Source organism: Nicotiana tabacum, chromosome 16 (assembly GCF_000715075.1).
Source record: "Nicotiana tabacum cultivar K326 chromosome 16, ASM71507v2, whole genome shotgun sequence".
Lineage (NCBI taxonomy): Eukaryota > Viridiplantae > Streptophyta > Magnoliopsida > Solanales > Solanaceae > Nicotiana > Nicotiana tabacum.
This window is the reverse complement of record NC_134095.1, coordinates 84,110,957-84,127,530: the sequence shown is the minus strand read 5'-3', so window position 1 is coordinate 84,127,530 and position 16,574 is coordinate 84,110,957.

Here is a 16,574-nt window from a genome sequence, read left to right as displayed (position 1 = left end):
AATACAAAAAGTTGAAGGAACAACATCCATTGATGACATTGCTTTTCCTAATTTGACTGCTGATGTTCAGAAGACCGAAGAATCGATGTATTGAAGGAGCCTTTGTGAATATCAAGCTTTGATTTCTTAAACTTCCGTCAAAACCAACATAGCCAGCTACCTCCTCTAATGTAGGAGTAAGCTCAAAGTTAGAGAAACGAAAAACATTGTGTACCGGGTCCCAGAAAGTTACTAATGCCGTAATCAGATCATCCCGAGGCTTAACTTTCATAATGTCCGTGAGATTTCCCAAATGCTTGACGACCCATTTTTGACCGTCTTCGCCTAAATCATACCACCACATTTGAAGCTGACATAAAAATTCCTCCGTACTTGTGGATGAGGGGCTTTGTGTAGTGCTCATTTTGTATCTTAAATTTAATTTTAATAAAGTCAAAATTTATACTAAAATCATTTTCGAAATTTTTTCTTTTATTTTAAAAAAAAAATTAAAACTATATTTTTTCGAAAATTCTAAGGCAATCCATTTTATTCCTTGCTTCTTACCATGATTTTATTTAAGCTGGTCAACAAGCATGTTCGAGGCAAATGAATGCACAAGTAGCAAGTAGGATGTATCATGATGGTCTTTTAATTTTTGGGTTCACCTGTCCTAGACAGACCCAACCCCTGTGTTGAGTCTCCAAGGGCAAATGCATATGATGCAAATATTCGTTCCTACTAGGGATCCGGTACATGGCTGAGTTATTCTAAGTGTAAAACCTTAGGTTGATTGTTCTAAACCTGGTTTACCCAAACGGACAGTTTGAGCCGAAGCGGGGGCAACGTACCGGGAGCACGAAAGTCTGCCCGGCCTAGTTACTTGTCCCAACTCCGTCTTATTTGGTATGACTTTAACAGAAAGGTGGGTCACGCGCACGTGTACACCATAAATTCAGAAGACTCAGAAAGAAGGGGGTTTCATAGCAGTTGTATATATGCACAATTCAAATAATATTAAAGCGGTAAAAAAAACATTTAGCATATTAGCATATAAACAGTTGAAAATTATATAGTAAGTAAAGCCAATAAAAACAGATATTTTAAGCTCGAATTCTTTAAACCCTGAACCTATGGTTCTGGGTTAAAATAACATGTTTGTCCCCAGCAGAGTCGCCAGAGCTGTCGCACCTCCTTTTTTTTCCCGCGCCCGCGGGGCGCGTGGGGAGTTTTCTCCAATTAAAGGACAGTCGAAACGGGATTTGTTTATTTGTTTCAGAGTCGCCACCTGGGAATTTTGAGGCGTCCCAAGTCACCAATTATAATCCCTGAATCGAGGAGAATATGACTCTGTTTATTTTTTTCCGCGAACCAGAAATCCTGAGTAAGGAATTCTGTTAATCCGGAAGAAGGTGTTAGGCATTTCCGAATTCCGTGGTTCTAGCACGGTCGCTTAACTGTTTTTATTATTGGCTTAATCAACTTGATTTTATTAAATATTGATGTTTTCTGATTTTACTACTGCTTATACTTATTACGATTGAAACCTTCTTTGAATCGAATTATGCGTACGTATATTCGTGTTATAAATTAAAAATGCGGAATTGTGTCACGCATACGTGTACACAATAATTTTTTATAATATATTAAGCAATCATTTCTCCGAGATTGTTTTGAATCAAGAATATTTATTTTTCTTGAATAGTGAACCGTACATCTCGGGTTTTTTATGAAATTGATTTAACGCCTTTAGAAAAATCCTTTTATTAAATATTCGCTCGAAATTGCGCGTACGCATAATCCGAAGTTTTGTTTCTTTAAAAAGTATAATCAGGGTACGCGAACGTATCCCTAATTGCGCAACATATTTGTAATGATATTATGAAATTTTGAAAAAAAATGTTTGTTATATCACGAAAAATCTTGTTTTAAGATATTCTTTAAATTTTTGGAAAATAATCCACAATTTATTAAATATCGACCATTGATTATAATTTCCGAATATAAATCATATTCATTCCAATTATTCAAATTCAAAAGACAGAATAAAAATATGATTAGTACTAACTTTAAAACAAATGTGACATATATAAATATGCCAAAGAATAAATTGCATATGAAACCGAAAATAAATAATTCATAAAGGAAGGAAATATTTTCCGGGAATTTTCATGATTATTTAATGCAAATTCTATTTTTAATTACCATTGATTTAAGAAGTTGCCATTTATGTATATACAAATCAACTTATTCTCATATGCTCGTTTTAATCTTAATAGACCTAATTATTTGGTCACTTTGTTTTATGAAAGTAGATAAGCATCAAATTTATAGAAAAGGCGTTATTATGCAAGTTAATTCAACAAAGTTACCTTACATACAACCTAACTGTTTGGCGTAAATATTCATAACGTTTTAACATCATGATGAGCTATACCAACTTACTTTACTCATATGATTATACCTGTCATCATACCATATAATAACTTATACCAACCTAAACAAAAAAAATCATATTTGTTACAAGATATTCTACTAATGTAACTTCTTAATCATTACATTCAACTAATGGTATTATGGGATGTAATCAATGGCCCATTTTTATGCCTCACTCCCTGTTTTGACAATTCACATATATCTATACCAATGAGATTTCGGAATAGCTAACATTATTACAAAACTTTATATGAATTTCAAAATAAGACAATTTAACTCATAGCTATCAAATTGAATTCACTATTAGTTAACTAACATAAAAATGAAATTAGAACTAATGAACTTGGACAATTGGAAAATAACATTTCAATTCAAGCTTCATTGACGGGTCATGCTGAAATCTCTTTCCGACTTAAAATTTAAAAGACATATACCTGAAAATGGAGGTAGAAGAAGTAAGTTTCAGCAGTTACAGCAGTAACAAATTCAGTAGAATATACTGATAACACAGTAAATCTGATCAAGAATAGGATTCAAAGAGCCCAGATGCACAGTAAGATACTTTGAAAGACACTTCAGATTTTAACTGAACAGTGGAATCACATAAAGTTGAACAGATTCAACAAAAGAACATCATTTCAGATTTCAGTTTTTTTTTCTTTCTTCAGTTTCAAATTCAGTTTGTTTCTGATTTTCTGTTTCTGCTGCTGTATCTGTATGTGAGTGTGTATGTGAATGTTCTATTTTCTGTTTCCTTCCTTTAAAATCTCAGCCCTCAAAATCTCTTAAAAAATTCTCTCTTAAAAAATTTCTCTGTCTGTTAAAAAAGCTCTCTGAAAATTCTGTTTCTCTCCCTTAAAATTCTGTCTTTCTTACTCAAAAATTCTGTTTTTTCTCTCTTAAAAATTATGTTTTCTCACTCAAAAATTCTGTCTTCTCACTCAAAAATTCTGTCCTTTAACTGTCTGTCCAGCTCCTGTATTTATACAGGGCTGGTCCTAGGCAATTTAAGTGCTTCTTGGACCCCCTTCTTCTTTTTAAAAACAGAAAAACCCATTATGTAAAACCTTTTCCCTGATTTTCAGCAGCCCATTATCCCTTGTTCCCCATTAGTATTATTAACTAATAGCAACTAACATTACATTATAATATACTAGTACTAACACCCTGTTTTTTACTGCTCATTCCCAGAAATGCCCCTGAAATCCTAATGTTATTACTGAAAACAAAATCAGAACCTACAGCAAAACAGATTCTAAAATCTGTACAAACTTAGTTATCTCCTGATTTACAGCTATAACCAATCCTATTAACTTCCTAACACAATTGCATTTGACCAACTTTTGCAAACTTGAATTCAAACTGGATATTTCAGCAATATTATACTGAATTCAGAACTAACAACATATTACTGCAATTATCAAACCAATTCAGACTGGACTTAATACTGAACTAGAATCAAACACACACAGGATCATTGTCAATACTGACAATGTCCTGAAACTTTAATGTTCAGACAATAACATATACAACATACATTTGAATTCACTGATTCACAGACAATCATGACTTAATTGACGAGCATTAATCAATTGACTATTTACAACATTTGTCAATAATTAGTCTAAAATAATAGAAGCAGACTTGTTTTAGTCAACATTTTCAGAAATGAAAAAATTCGTAATATAATTAATCGACGAACTTAATCGAGTCGATTACACACATTGTAAATAACCATAACCAACAGAAACAATTCACATTCGGATTAAATAGACAGAAATGACAGAATTGATCAAAACAAATATGAAAAATTAACAAGCTATTAATACGGACAACAATACACATAGAATACACAAAATAAATAGAAAAATACCTCTGAACTTTAATCAGACTCGATCCCAACTCAGCTTCGGATTTTTGTTTGAAATCAAACAGACCTTAGTCGAAGTATTTTCCACTGAAAATACTTCGACTAAGGTCGATTAAACCTCAATCTTTTACTTGAAATCGGAAAAATTCCAAGATTGGAAATTTTTAAGGTTTCAGGTTCTTGGATCTTAAATCCGAACATTTCTAGGCAGATTTGCAGGGAACCAAACATGATACGAGGGTGTGGGTAGCCTAGGGGTTATTTGGTGTTAGTTTGAAACGGATCTGAGTCTGTTTTTGTTTGGTCCGAATCTTCAAAAGAAGATTCGAGGAGTTCCGAACTGATTCGAACCAAACAAATGATAGATCCATATTCAGGGTGACTAGGTGGAGCTGTGGTGTCGATTTGGGACTGTTAGGTCTAGATCTGAACTTGGCTCGAATCTTCAAATGAAGATTCGAGAATCTCTAGGGAGATTCGAACCAAGCTGGTAACATATTCGGATAGAGGGTGTTCATGGGGTCCTAGGGTGTTAAGTTGGTGACCGGCGGCGTTGATGCCGCCGGGTTTCAGGCGGTGGAATCCTAGGGCGGCTAGGGTTAAGAGTGGGGGTTTGGGACGATGATGAACAGGAGCGGAGAGGGGGGGGGTGTTTAGTTAGGGGGCCGGGTAAAGGGTTACGGGTTTATATAGGGGAATGGTGGGTGGATATGGACCGTTGGATTAGGAAGGATGGATGGCTAAGATTAATTCATTAAATCAAACGACGTCGTTTGGTTTAAAGTTGGGGTCGGACTGAATCGGGTTAATGGATCGGGTAACGGGTTACGGGTAAGGGTAATGTATCTTGTCCGTTGATTGGATTTGATCGAACGGTTTCTTGATGAGAGGTGACCAAACGACGTCGTTTGGTCTTAGCTTGGGACTGGACCGGACAGGTTGTTTGGATTGGGCTGAGGAAGTGTAATTTGTTTTGGGCCTGGATTTAAATCCAGGTCCAATTTTTATTTCCTTTTCATTTTTTTTTTTTAATTTTATTAGTAAATAAAAAAAATCCTAATAAAATTATAAACAATTTTTTAACCTTACACAAAAAAAATATTAATTACTCTATAATAATTATTTAACACATAGAAAAAAACATCAATCACACAGTGAAACATTTAAAATAGAACTAATGCATATTTTTTTTTATTTAAATTATCTCTTAAATGCATAATTAAATCCTATATGTATGCAACATGTATTTTATTTTAATTTTGTTTAATTATAACAAAGCAAACATTTTACGGGCATAAACAAATATTTAACACCACGCAAATTCAGAAATTACACAGTACAAGAAATTTATTTTGATTTATTTTGGAGTAATTTTTCGTAAGGCAAAAATCACGTGCTCACAGGTACTATGCCTATAAGATTTTTGCATTTTTCATATAGCTACCATGTCTATAAGATTTCTGCATTTTTCATATAGCTACCATGCCTATAAGATTTCTTCATTCTCATTTAGTTACCACGTCTATAGGAACTTCAGCATTCTCATTTAGATACCATGACTATAGGGACCCTGCACTTTCATGTAGATATCGTGACTTCTGCATATGCATGTAGAGAACATGTCTATAGGTTTTGAAAATCAATTACAATTAGATGTCATGCCTATAGGGTTTCTGCATTCTTATTATGTCCAAAAGTTTTTTTTTTAAAATCAGCAACGCATAGAAAGCATGCCTATAGGAACTATCAACCAAGTCTGAAACGTTTCACTCGCTTATAAGTCTAAAACCAGTAACAACAATGTCTAATGTCTGCAGAATTTATGATCTTTTGTCAAAACTCGTCTTTCCTGAATAATTGACAACCTTTTCTAAAATCAGTATACTTCATCTTTTCTGAAATTAGTAGATATCATGCCTATAGGTTTTCGTCTAACACTTAGGTAAGCCATAGGACAGTTTATAAACTGAATCAGATTTTATTAACTACAACCAGCAGGCAAGCCTGATTCGGGCTTCTTATCTGAAATATGCAATAAATCAGTCTGCCCCAACTTTTAAGTTTAATCAGACCCTAATTAGTATGTGTAAGACATGCTAAACTATTTGTTTTTCTTTGATTTAAGGAGGTCTGTTTGAGCCTTATTTGTTTATGTGTGCTTCCCCATACTTGCTATATATATATATATATATATATGTTTTTGCTTGTCGCCTTAGTATTTTTACCTTTGAAACCACAAATAAACCCAACTTCTCCTCCCTTTTAGGAATAGTAGTCCCAAGTACCTCCGGGGCTGATAGGATTGGGGCGGGTAATAGCATGCAATAAGTAAACGAGACCATTCTGCGCTTTAATACCTTAATGGGGGGGAAAGGGTAGACATGGATATGATGACCACGCGATAACATCACGTGTATCCCCTCACTGAGGAGTGATTACCGGATGTTGTGTGGGGTGATCCATATTATTAATAAACCTAGGACCCCCCCCCCTTCCCTTTGTTTTCTTTGTTTCTTTTAAATCTTTTTAAACCATTTATTTTAAGAAAATCAACTCTTTTTAGTCCCTTTTTCTTACTTTTGTTTATTTGTAACCATTACGTGAAAATCCCCTCTTATTTGAAGCCTTTATTTGCCTATGTGTTATTTGCACTTAAGTCACAACAATAGCTTGGCCGGGAACCACACTAGTAGATCTTGAGGGGTGCCTAACACCTTCCCCTTGAGATAATTTCAAGCCCTTACCCAATCTCTGGTTGCTCAAAACAAACCCCTCCTAGTGTCCTAATGCACTTTAATCATTAGGTGGCGACTCTTCAATTCAAACCCAATTCCCGAAAAGGAACGAGTTGTCCTCTCAAATGTCACAAACCCGATTTCGCGAGAAAAAGGAGGCACGACATTGGTTATCAACCTTGATACCTTCACCGGATACTATATGCCAAAAAAAGGGTATCGAGTTCAGTCGGAACTCGCACTTGGAAAACTTGGTGTACAGCTTGTGATCCCAAAATCGTCAATATCGAGAGTACACCAAAATATCGTTAATGAACACGATCATAAAGATATCCAAGAATGGTCTGAATACTCGATTCACCATATCCATGAAGGTCGTTGGTGTGTTGGTTAGGATAAAAGACATCACGAGAAACTCATAATGGCCATATTTGGTCCGAAAGGCTATCTTCGGGACGTCTTCTTCTTTGATTCTTAACTGATGGTACCCAGATTTGAGATCGATCTTCGAGAAATACTTAGCCTGTAATTGATCAAACAAATCATCAATTCTCGGAAGTGGATTCATGTTCTTGATGGTTACCTTGTTTAGTTGTCGGTAATCGATACACATTCTCCACGAACCATCCTTCTTCCGAATGAATAATACTGGGGCTCCCCACAGGGAAGTACTGGGTCGAATGAAACCCTTGTCAAGTAGATCATTCGGCTGATCCTTTAATTCCTTTAACGGGGATGGAGCTATCATGTATCGGGGAATCGGTATCGGCTGTGTATCGGGTGGCATATCAATAGAAAACTCATCTCCCTCTCGGGTAGAATACCCGGGAGCTCATCAAGGAACACATCGGGGACTTCACTTATGACCGGAACTGATTGAAGAGTGGGAGGCTTCGCCTACATACCTTTCACTCATATCAAATGGTAAAAACACCTATTTGTGATCATCCTTCGAGCCTTAAGGTAATAAATAAACTTCCCTTTTGACGTTGTGATGTTGCCCTCCCATTCGACAACGGGCTCCCCCGAAAGTTAAAATGAACAACATTCCTCTAACAAACCACCATAGCATAATAAGAGGCTAGCCAATCCATCCCCATAATGACATCGAATTCTATCATTTCTAGTTCGTTCAAATCGACCAAGGTATGGTGAGCTTGAATCATCACATCACAACTTCGATACACTTGTCTAACTACCACGGACTCGCCCGCCAGCGTGGACACTCCAAATGGTTATCGCAGCAATTCAGGTACTTTACCACATTTACTAGCAACAAATGGGGTAATATATGACAAGGTGGAACCTGGATCTATCAAAGCATACATACTAATGGAAAGCACGGATATTATACTTTTGACCACGTCTGGTAAAGACGCTAAATTCTGATGATCTACCAATGTATAAATGTGATTCTATTGTTGCCCACCCAGGTTGGACATGGAAATTACACCTCCACCTCTACCTCTCCCAATCGGTGGCTGCATTCCTTACTCACGTGGATGTGTTATCGATGAAAAAGTTGTCGCTCATCCCGTTGTTGGTAACATACCACCCACATTCCTTGCTAGGCAAAATTGCATGACATAATCGGACTACCGGCAAGAATAGCACAAATCTGAATCCTATTGGCAATGCCCAAAATGATTCCTACCACGTCGGCTACAATGCAGAACTAAGGCCTCATCTTACTTGGGTCTCCACTATATTGTGAGCCATGTCCTCGTGGATTCTGATTCTAACAAGAATAGGTAATCCTGCCATGGTGCTGATCCTAAAACTGTGACGTTGCACTTGACCCCAATTGAGAGGGATGCCAGGCAAGCGGGGGTCTAAACTCACCTCGTGGCTCTTCCCTATCACTTGCAAACCGAGTTCTCTTGTGTTGTCCCCAAACATGCTCTCGAGCAGCTCGCTATTGCCTTTTTCGATCCTCTGAGCTCTGCGCGTAGGCTTGTATCTTATCAATGTCCATGTTTGGACTCAGAGAAGTAGTGGTGAATTCATTAATCAAATGTGGTCCTAGTCCACCCACAAACCGATGTATTGTACCACTCATCTCTGCTACAATTAAAGGAGTATACTTGGCTAAGGAGTTAAATTGCATGTTGTACTCTCAAACACTCATGTTATCAGGTTCCAATTTCAAGAATTTATCTATCTTTGCTCAGCAGAGCTCAATAGGCAAATACTATTGTAAAAAGGATTTAGAAAACTCCTTCAATCTCACTGGTGGAGCAAGAGGTCCCCTAGATTGCTCCCACTTCTCATACTAAGTCATAACAACATCCTGTAATCTATATGAGGCAAGCTCTATGGACTCTGTATCAGTGGAATGCATAACTCATAAGGTCTGCTGCATTTGGTCTAGAAAATTCTGGGGATCTTCGTTGGGGTATGTTCTTGTTAACACCGGGGGGTCCAAATTTATGAAATCCCGAACTCTCATGTTAATCGCTCTATCTGAGGTGGTAGGGGCCTGACGTTGGGCCTGGGAAACCACTAATTGAGTCATCAGCTGCACGGTGCTCATATCCTGCTTGTGAATAAGTGGGGTAGTGAATAGGAGGTACATTAACTTCTCTATTTTGTCCCAGGGGTGGTGGTGCTGTCCCCGAAGCCTGAGTTCCAACCTCATCATGAAGTCCATGTTGACCCATAGGGGCAGGTGGCACCTAACTAGTACCTTCTCCTTCTTCACCATGAACAATTGTCTGATGTCTTGTGGTAGGCATCGCTATAATCGTAAACAAGATAGGAAGTATAAGCGAATTCTTATAACGTAGCTCAATCGCACTAGAACAGGAAGAAAGGTTGTCATCCTAAATATCATATAGCCTCCTGCTTATAAGTATGGTGCACAACATACCCATAAACAAGACTCAACTAGATACGACTTGCAAACTTCCTAGGACACAACCTGCTCTGATACAAAGTTTATCACACCCCAACCTTGGGAGGTGCGATCGACACACGATACCCTAAGGTTCATGCGAATCAACGCATGCTCTTATATCTTTTTATCCACAAATATATGGGCCTTTGAGGCCTCCAAGTAGTGTTACTTGAATTATAACGAGAATAACTGAATAACAAAAGAGACACTAGCATTTTATACATGGTCATTACTGTCACCAGCATCGTCCCAACCATTACATGCAACCGAACTCTAGCACTAGTCTGCAAGCCTCTAAGAGTGCCAAAGAAACATACGTTTACACAACTTGGTTGGGACAAGGCCCCACCATATCCAAAATGTTTATAACTTCTGCTCTAGTACCTATTTACTTTTGAATAGAAACTCCGAGGGAGTGGAGAGCAATAACCAACCGCTGAAACGTGCACCTACTAGGGATGGGTGTCACCAGGTCTATCTGTACCTGTGGGCATGAACATAGTGCCTAAAAAAAAAGGGGCATTAGGGTGGATAATGTACTGAGTATGTAAGGCTAAGAAAAACAAGTAAATCAGAGTCATAGCATAAGAGATATGTGTACGTGATTCCAACCTGAATACCGAGGACAAGCCCCCGGGGGCATAAATCAAACTGTGAAAACTATGGACCATGGATCATAAATACATGGAAACCTTTGTAAAACCAAGCCGCACATTGGGGCCATGCATTAGTATATACCATACATACATACATACATACATACATACATACATACATACATACATACATACATACATACATACATACATACATACATACATACATACATACATACATAAATACATACATACATACATACATACATACATACGGTCGTACTCAGTCTCAATACAACTTGGTGTAGTCGGCCTCAAGAGGACTCGGTAGCCTCACATCACACATCATCGTATCCGGCCACACATGGGCTCAATAATATCCCACATCATGCTTCATAAAACAGATACATACGTGTCGTACCTAGACGACTATAGCGCGACCCGGTAGAGTAAATAGATACATATATATAAGTGCAATGCAGTAACAGTTTTGAGAGATAACAAGCTTAAACTTAGAATGAATCATACTCTCCGATCACAGGATACCAACTGGAAACAATGTAGACTTTGAAGAAATGCTACCAGCAAAGATGCACAAGAACATGACAACATCATTGAGAGGGCTTAGAACTACCAAACCTTGCGGTATAGGAATGATTTAGAGAGAAGGATAGACTTACACTAACTCATGCCAAGAGAGAAAGGTTGCCCTACATACCTTGTTGAAGAGCTAAGTTTTCTTCTATGGTGGTTTACTTTGCTTTAATGAATCTTTAGGATCAATGCCACCAGACGATAGGTGTTACAACAATGACTCCAAGTTACTTCAAGCTAAATCCTGCTAGATTCAGCTTTACCTTTGACTTTGCTTTAATTTGCTTGGAAATTCTCAAGGGGTGTCGAGAGTATTTGAGAGGACTTATTTTAGTGATATATTCTAGAATGAAAGAAAAAAGAGCCTTACTGCCCTTTTATATTGTTACTGGGAATTGTCGCCACTTCCATATGCAAAATAGGTTGTCCCGCTCCAGTTGCAGCGCTCGGTGAGACATTTGGCGCAAACTTACTGGAACGTGTGACCACCTTATGTCGCTAGCTGATTGGTTGCGTGTAAACTCCATAGATACTCCAACTTCACATGTGGGGTGTAGTATCCATCATGATTCTCATATGTTGTTGATGTTTTATATGTGTAACACTTATGAACTGAGTAATGTGAGATGTGGGTAATTGAGACTTGAGAAGTTGATGATTGAGCTTGGGCCTTAGAGCTGATTTAGTATTAATTTTGAGGTGACGCATATGTCATGCCCCACATTGGGCTAAGTGGTATGGAATAGGGGCGACGCGTGCATTAGGCCCCATGATTTGGCTATGTGATATTGATTGTTGACTTATATCTGATCAGCGCTTGGGCAAGGACCCGCCCCTCTAGAGTCTGATATTCATAGTGAGTACGGGCATAGGGTCATATATATGTGCTTGAATGAGAGACTTATGTGAGGCACGCGTACAGTGATGAGTGATGGTATCGTGTGTGAGGGTTTAGGGGCAATTGTGGCATGCACTATGTATGTGCTTGAGATATGATATATATTTGATGAATTAATCGTTGTATTGTTGATCCTAGCATGTTTACTCGCCATGCAAGTACCAAATTGTGATTCCCCGTTATGTTAGATGGTACTAGATGTCCTTATTTGGTATATTGGATTAGCAATTTTGTTAGGTTGATAAATCATGCTTAGAAAACTCTGTGAAAGAATTCATGACTTTATAACTATTCTTGAAAAGCATGCCTACTTCCATGTTATTTGTGCAAATGTTGAAATTAATATTGTTTGAGTTACTTATCTTTACCATTATTATTCTATATTTTTTTATTGGTTATTGGCATAGGATGTTGGGCAATTGCCAAGCTCGTCATTGCTTTCAGTCCAAGGTTAAGCTAGTTGCTTATTAAGCACATGAGATTGGTTGTACTCATACTACACTCTGTACTTTATGTGCAGATCCAGGTACTGTCAGGAGAGGTGATTGTTAGCTGAAGGCATTTGTACTAGATTATATAAGATTTCGAGGTAGCTGGTAATTTCTTTTGTAGGCCTTGGAGTCCCTTTCTACTTTTTTTATGTTATCATTGTTCTATCCTCTAAACAGTTCTGTATTTGAGGATTAGACTCTGTATTTAAATTGTATAGTGCTCATGTGCTCGTAGACACCAGATCATGGGATGGTTGTAGTTGGGTTGTTGCTGATATTTTTAAATATTTTATGATTATTCCGTTGTTGAGATTATTAAATTCTATTATTTGAGTTTATTGTTATTGTTTGGATGTTAGTTTGCCTAGCAAGCAGTGTTAGGCACCGTCACGACTCCGGTGGGAGTTTGGGTCGTGACATTATCCCTTTAACTCTTTTCTCATTTTTTTCTTTTTGCCTTTTCCATATTTCTTATGTAAGACATTTGCGGAAAAAAATAAAGGGACCCTATTTATTCTTCTCCAAAATTTATCTCATAACTCATTAATCTCTTCCTTAGCAAGCTCAGATTCACTAGAAGAATCGTAATCTAAAGATGTTACATAATAACATTCTTATAATGTTGACTTTTCACTCTTCACTTTTTCTATAAAACAGCAAAATCTAACAAAGATGTATATCTTCTGAATCTTTTCTCACACGTTTTTCTTGCTTCTTTCCTTATGTTCTTTGTCACTTGATCTCCTACTTTCTGACACAATGTAATATATTTTTTATTTTCTTGTTTTCTTTCTACATGTTCAAAGAAAATGATTGATCTTTTCTGTTCATATAAATTCGTCAAAATTTCTAACTTGGTTTCTTCAATTTGTGAGGTTTGTGTTGATTCCTACACTTTTTTCTTGAACGTTCATTTTTGTTGACAGTAAAATGGCACCTTTTTGCTTTCATTTCGAGAACTGTAAAATCTAATATGTAATTTTAGGATCTACCATTTTGTTCAAAAATTACTGTACTAGATTTTGGAGATAGGGTTTTGGCTGAGAAAAGAATTTAAAACTTAAATTCATTTAAAGGGGATCGAAATCTAGTACACAATAAAATGAGTTAATTGTATTTTCAAATAATTTTAACCGGAATAAACTCATGTTAACCAGAATAATTTTCATATGTGTGCGCGCGCGTGTGACATATATAATGTTGACTTTTCTGTCTTCATTTTCTCCATTTCTATAAAACAACAAAATCTAATAAAGATCAACTTCTTTATGAATTTTTTCTCACCCGTTTTTCTTTCATCTTCCTTTATGTTCTTTGTTACTTAATCTCTTCCTTTCTGACATCGTGTAAGTTTTTTTATTTTCTTGTTTGTTTTCTATAGGTTCAAAGAAAATGGTCGATCTTTTATGTTCACTTATGTTCATCAAAATTTCGAACTTGGTTTCTTCAGTCCGTGAGGTTTGTATTGATTCTTACATTTTTTTTGAAGGTTCATTTTTGTTGACATTTAAATGGCACCTTTTTGTTTCCTTTTGAGAATTGTAAAACCTAATTTGGAATTTTAGGATGTGTCTTTTTGTTCAGAAATTACTGGAATAGATTTTGGAGGTAGAATTTTGGCTGAGAAAAAAATTTAAAACTTTCATTTAAAGGTGAACGAGTCTAGTACCCAATAAAGTGAATTAATTGTATTTTGTAAACAATTTTAACCGGAATAAACTTATGTTACGGGCTAAACTCCTAATTTGCATCGGCAGTTATATATAGAGCGCATGAAAAAAAGAAGTAGTAAAACTTACTTTAATTTTTTTGTTATAATTCTTAACCATTTAATTAACATTTTTCATTTCTCAATACTAACTTCTTATGTTGTTATTAAATTAGGGCATTAATTAATTAACGTTTTTCATTTTTCATTTCTCAATACAATTGTTCAATTATTAAACCCAAATTAGGGCATTAATTGTAGCTCCAATCATAACAAAACATAGTTACCCAAATACAAAATCATCCATAACTATAACTCATATCGTGATTACAAAATAATTTATGTTTTTATTACAGTGTTGAATTGGGCAAATATAATAATTTATTGGGATGTAGACAATTAAAGATAAATTTTTGTAAGCAACAAGATCAATTACATGATTTATAATTTACAGAACTATTACAAAAAGCAATGGTGGTACAAGAACAAGGTGGAGGCAAGTTGCGATCTCATGTTTGCATCCCAAATATTTTCCTTACCTTCTCCTTTATTTATCTTTTTCATGAGCTTTCTTAATTTTTTATTTTTTCCTACTCAAGTTAAGATTTGTCGACTTAAATAGTTTTTTTATTTAAATTGAAATATTTCTCACATATCCGTCAAATAATTTATATTGGACTTTAGAAGAATCAAGTAACTTATATTTTCTCACTTTAGAATTGAGGCTAAAAACTGCGTTGATGTTTCATATTTGGTATTAAGAAATTCTTAAATTATAAACTATTATTTTTAAAAATTATGATATAAGATCTTTTCCAACTTAGACAAATGGCACAAGTTTATTATTACATAATTGTTTTTTTCTTAACTGATCACATGATTTTCTTTCTATAGATGAAGAAGACTTCATCGTGCAATTCAGACCTTCAAGTCTACAAATGAGTTCTTTTGACAATGGTATCAAGGTAAAAAGTATTGCAACGAGTTTAACACTATTAATATTTTTCTTAACTCGAAATAGTGCATCTAGTATAAATACATGTTATTTATAGAAATATGCTGTAACTCTGAAGCTTCAGTGCTTGATATATACATTAAAATCGAGAAGATGATGCTTTAATAATTTTAAAAAAAAAAAGAGCAATTAACCCCAAGAACACAATTATACAAAAGCATAACTGATTGTGGTATATCCAAAAAATATACAAAAATAGTTCATCAAAATGTATTGCTTCTGACATCACCAATCGAAGGTCTTAGAAATATATAACAACACTCACTTTTGTATATTTTACTCTCTATTTTATTAGTCACTAAATATCCTCAAAATATATATATGCAAAAAAAACAAATTTAACTTTAGACATATCTATAGTTTATTGGAATTTAATACTTTGAGAAAATACATAAGTTACCCATCAAATTTGTTCAGAAAAATCATTTACACACCTTAACTTTTAAGGCGACTTATGTCCCCTTATTTTTGTTTGAGGTGAATTTAATATTACCCTAAATGGTGACGTGGCAAAGGCGGTAATTTCACTCTCCCAAACTCGCGTGTAAGAGGGAAAGGATTAAAAATAGACATATATTTTTACCGCGTGCGTCCCTTTTTCTTTTACTTCTTCTTTTCTTATTTTTTTTTGTCTTTTTATTTTCTCTCTACCTTTTCTTCTTCCTGTCACCATTTCCCTTTTCCCATCCAAGATACTACTGTATCTCCATTTTCCGCCATTGTATCTGCCTCCATCCCTCTACTTTTTTTCTTTTTTCTTCTTTTTCTCTTCTACTTTTTCTTTACCAGAGTAGAAATACTCTCCACCACCTTTTAGTAATAGCAATACCACGTGTACTTTCCACACCTATATATATATATATATATAATTTGGTTTTCGAACATATTAAAGGAAAAGATAATAATTTAGCATATCAGTTAAGTAGGTTTATTACTGTCAATTAATAAAAAAGTATTTTACATGTACAGCATGAGACCAACAGTTTCTAAGACTAAAGACAAATGGAAGGGCATTCAAGCCTCACCCTTAGACAGATACCTGCAGACAATATTAGGTAATCTTCATTTTAAGCCACACCCTTTTGCAGAACAGACTAATATGGAAAGAATAAATTTTGGAAAACATAATTTAATATTTTTTTCCACCATCAAACATGTCGTTTAGAGTTCTACCAGAATGTGTCATAGACAGACCTCAACGGTGTTTAATTGATAACTTATGGATAACATATAATAAGAAAGACACTAAATATTTTATAGCGGCTCTTAATGCCTTAGGACAATATTTTACAGATAAAAATCAAGACAAAAGATTTAAGTATTAAGTGGTTATACATGATAAGACAAATGGTATTT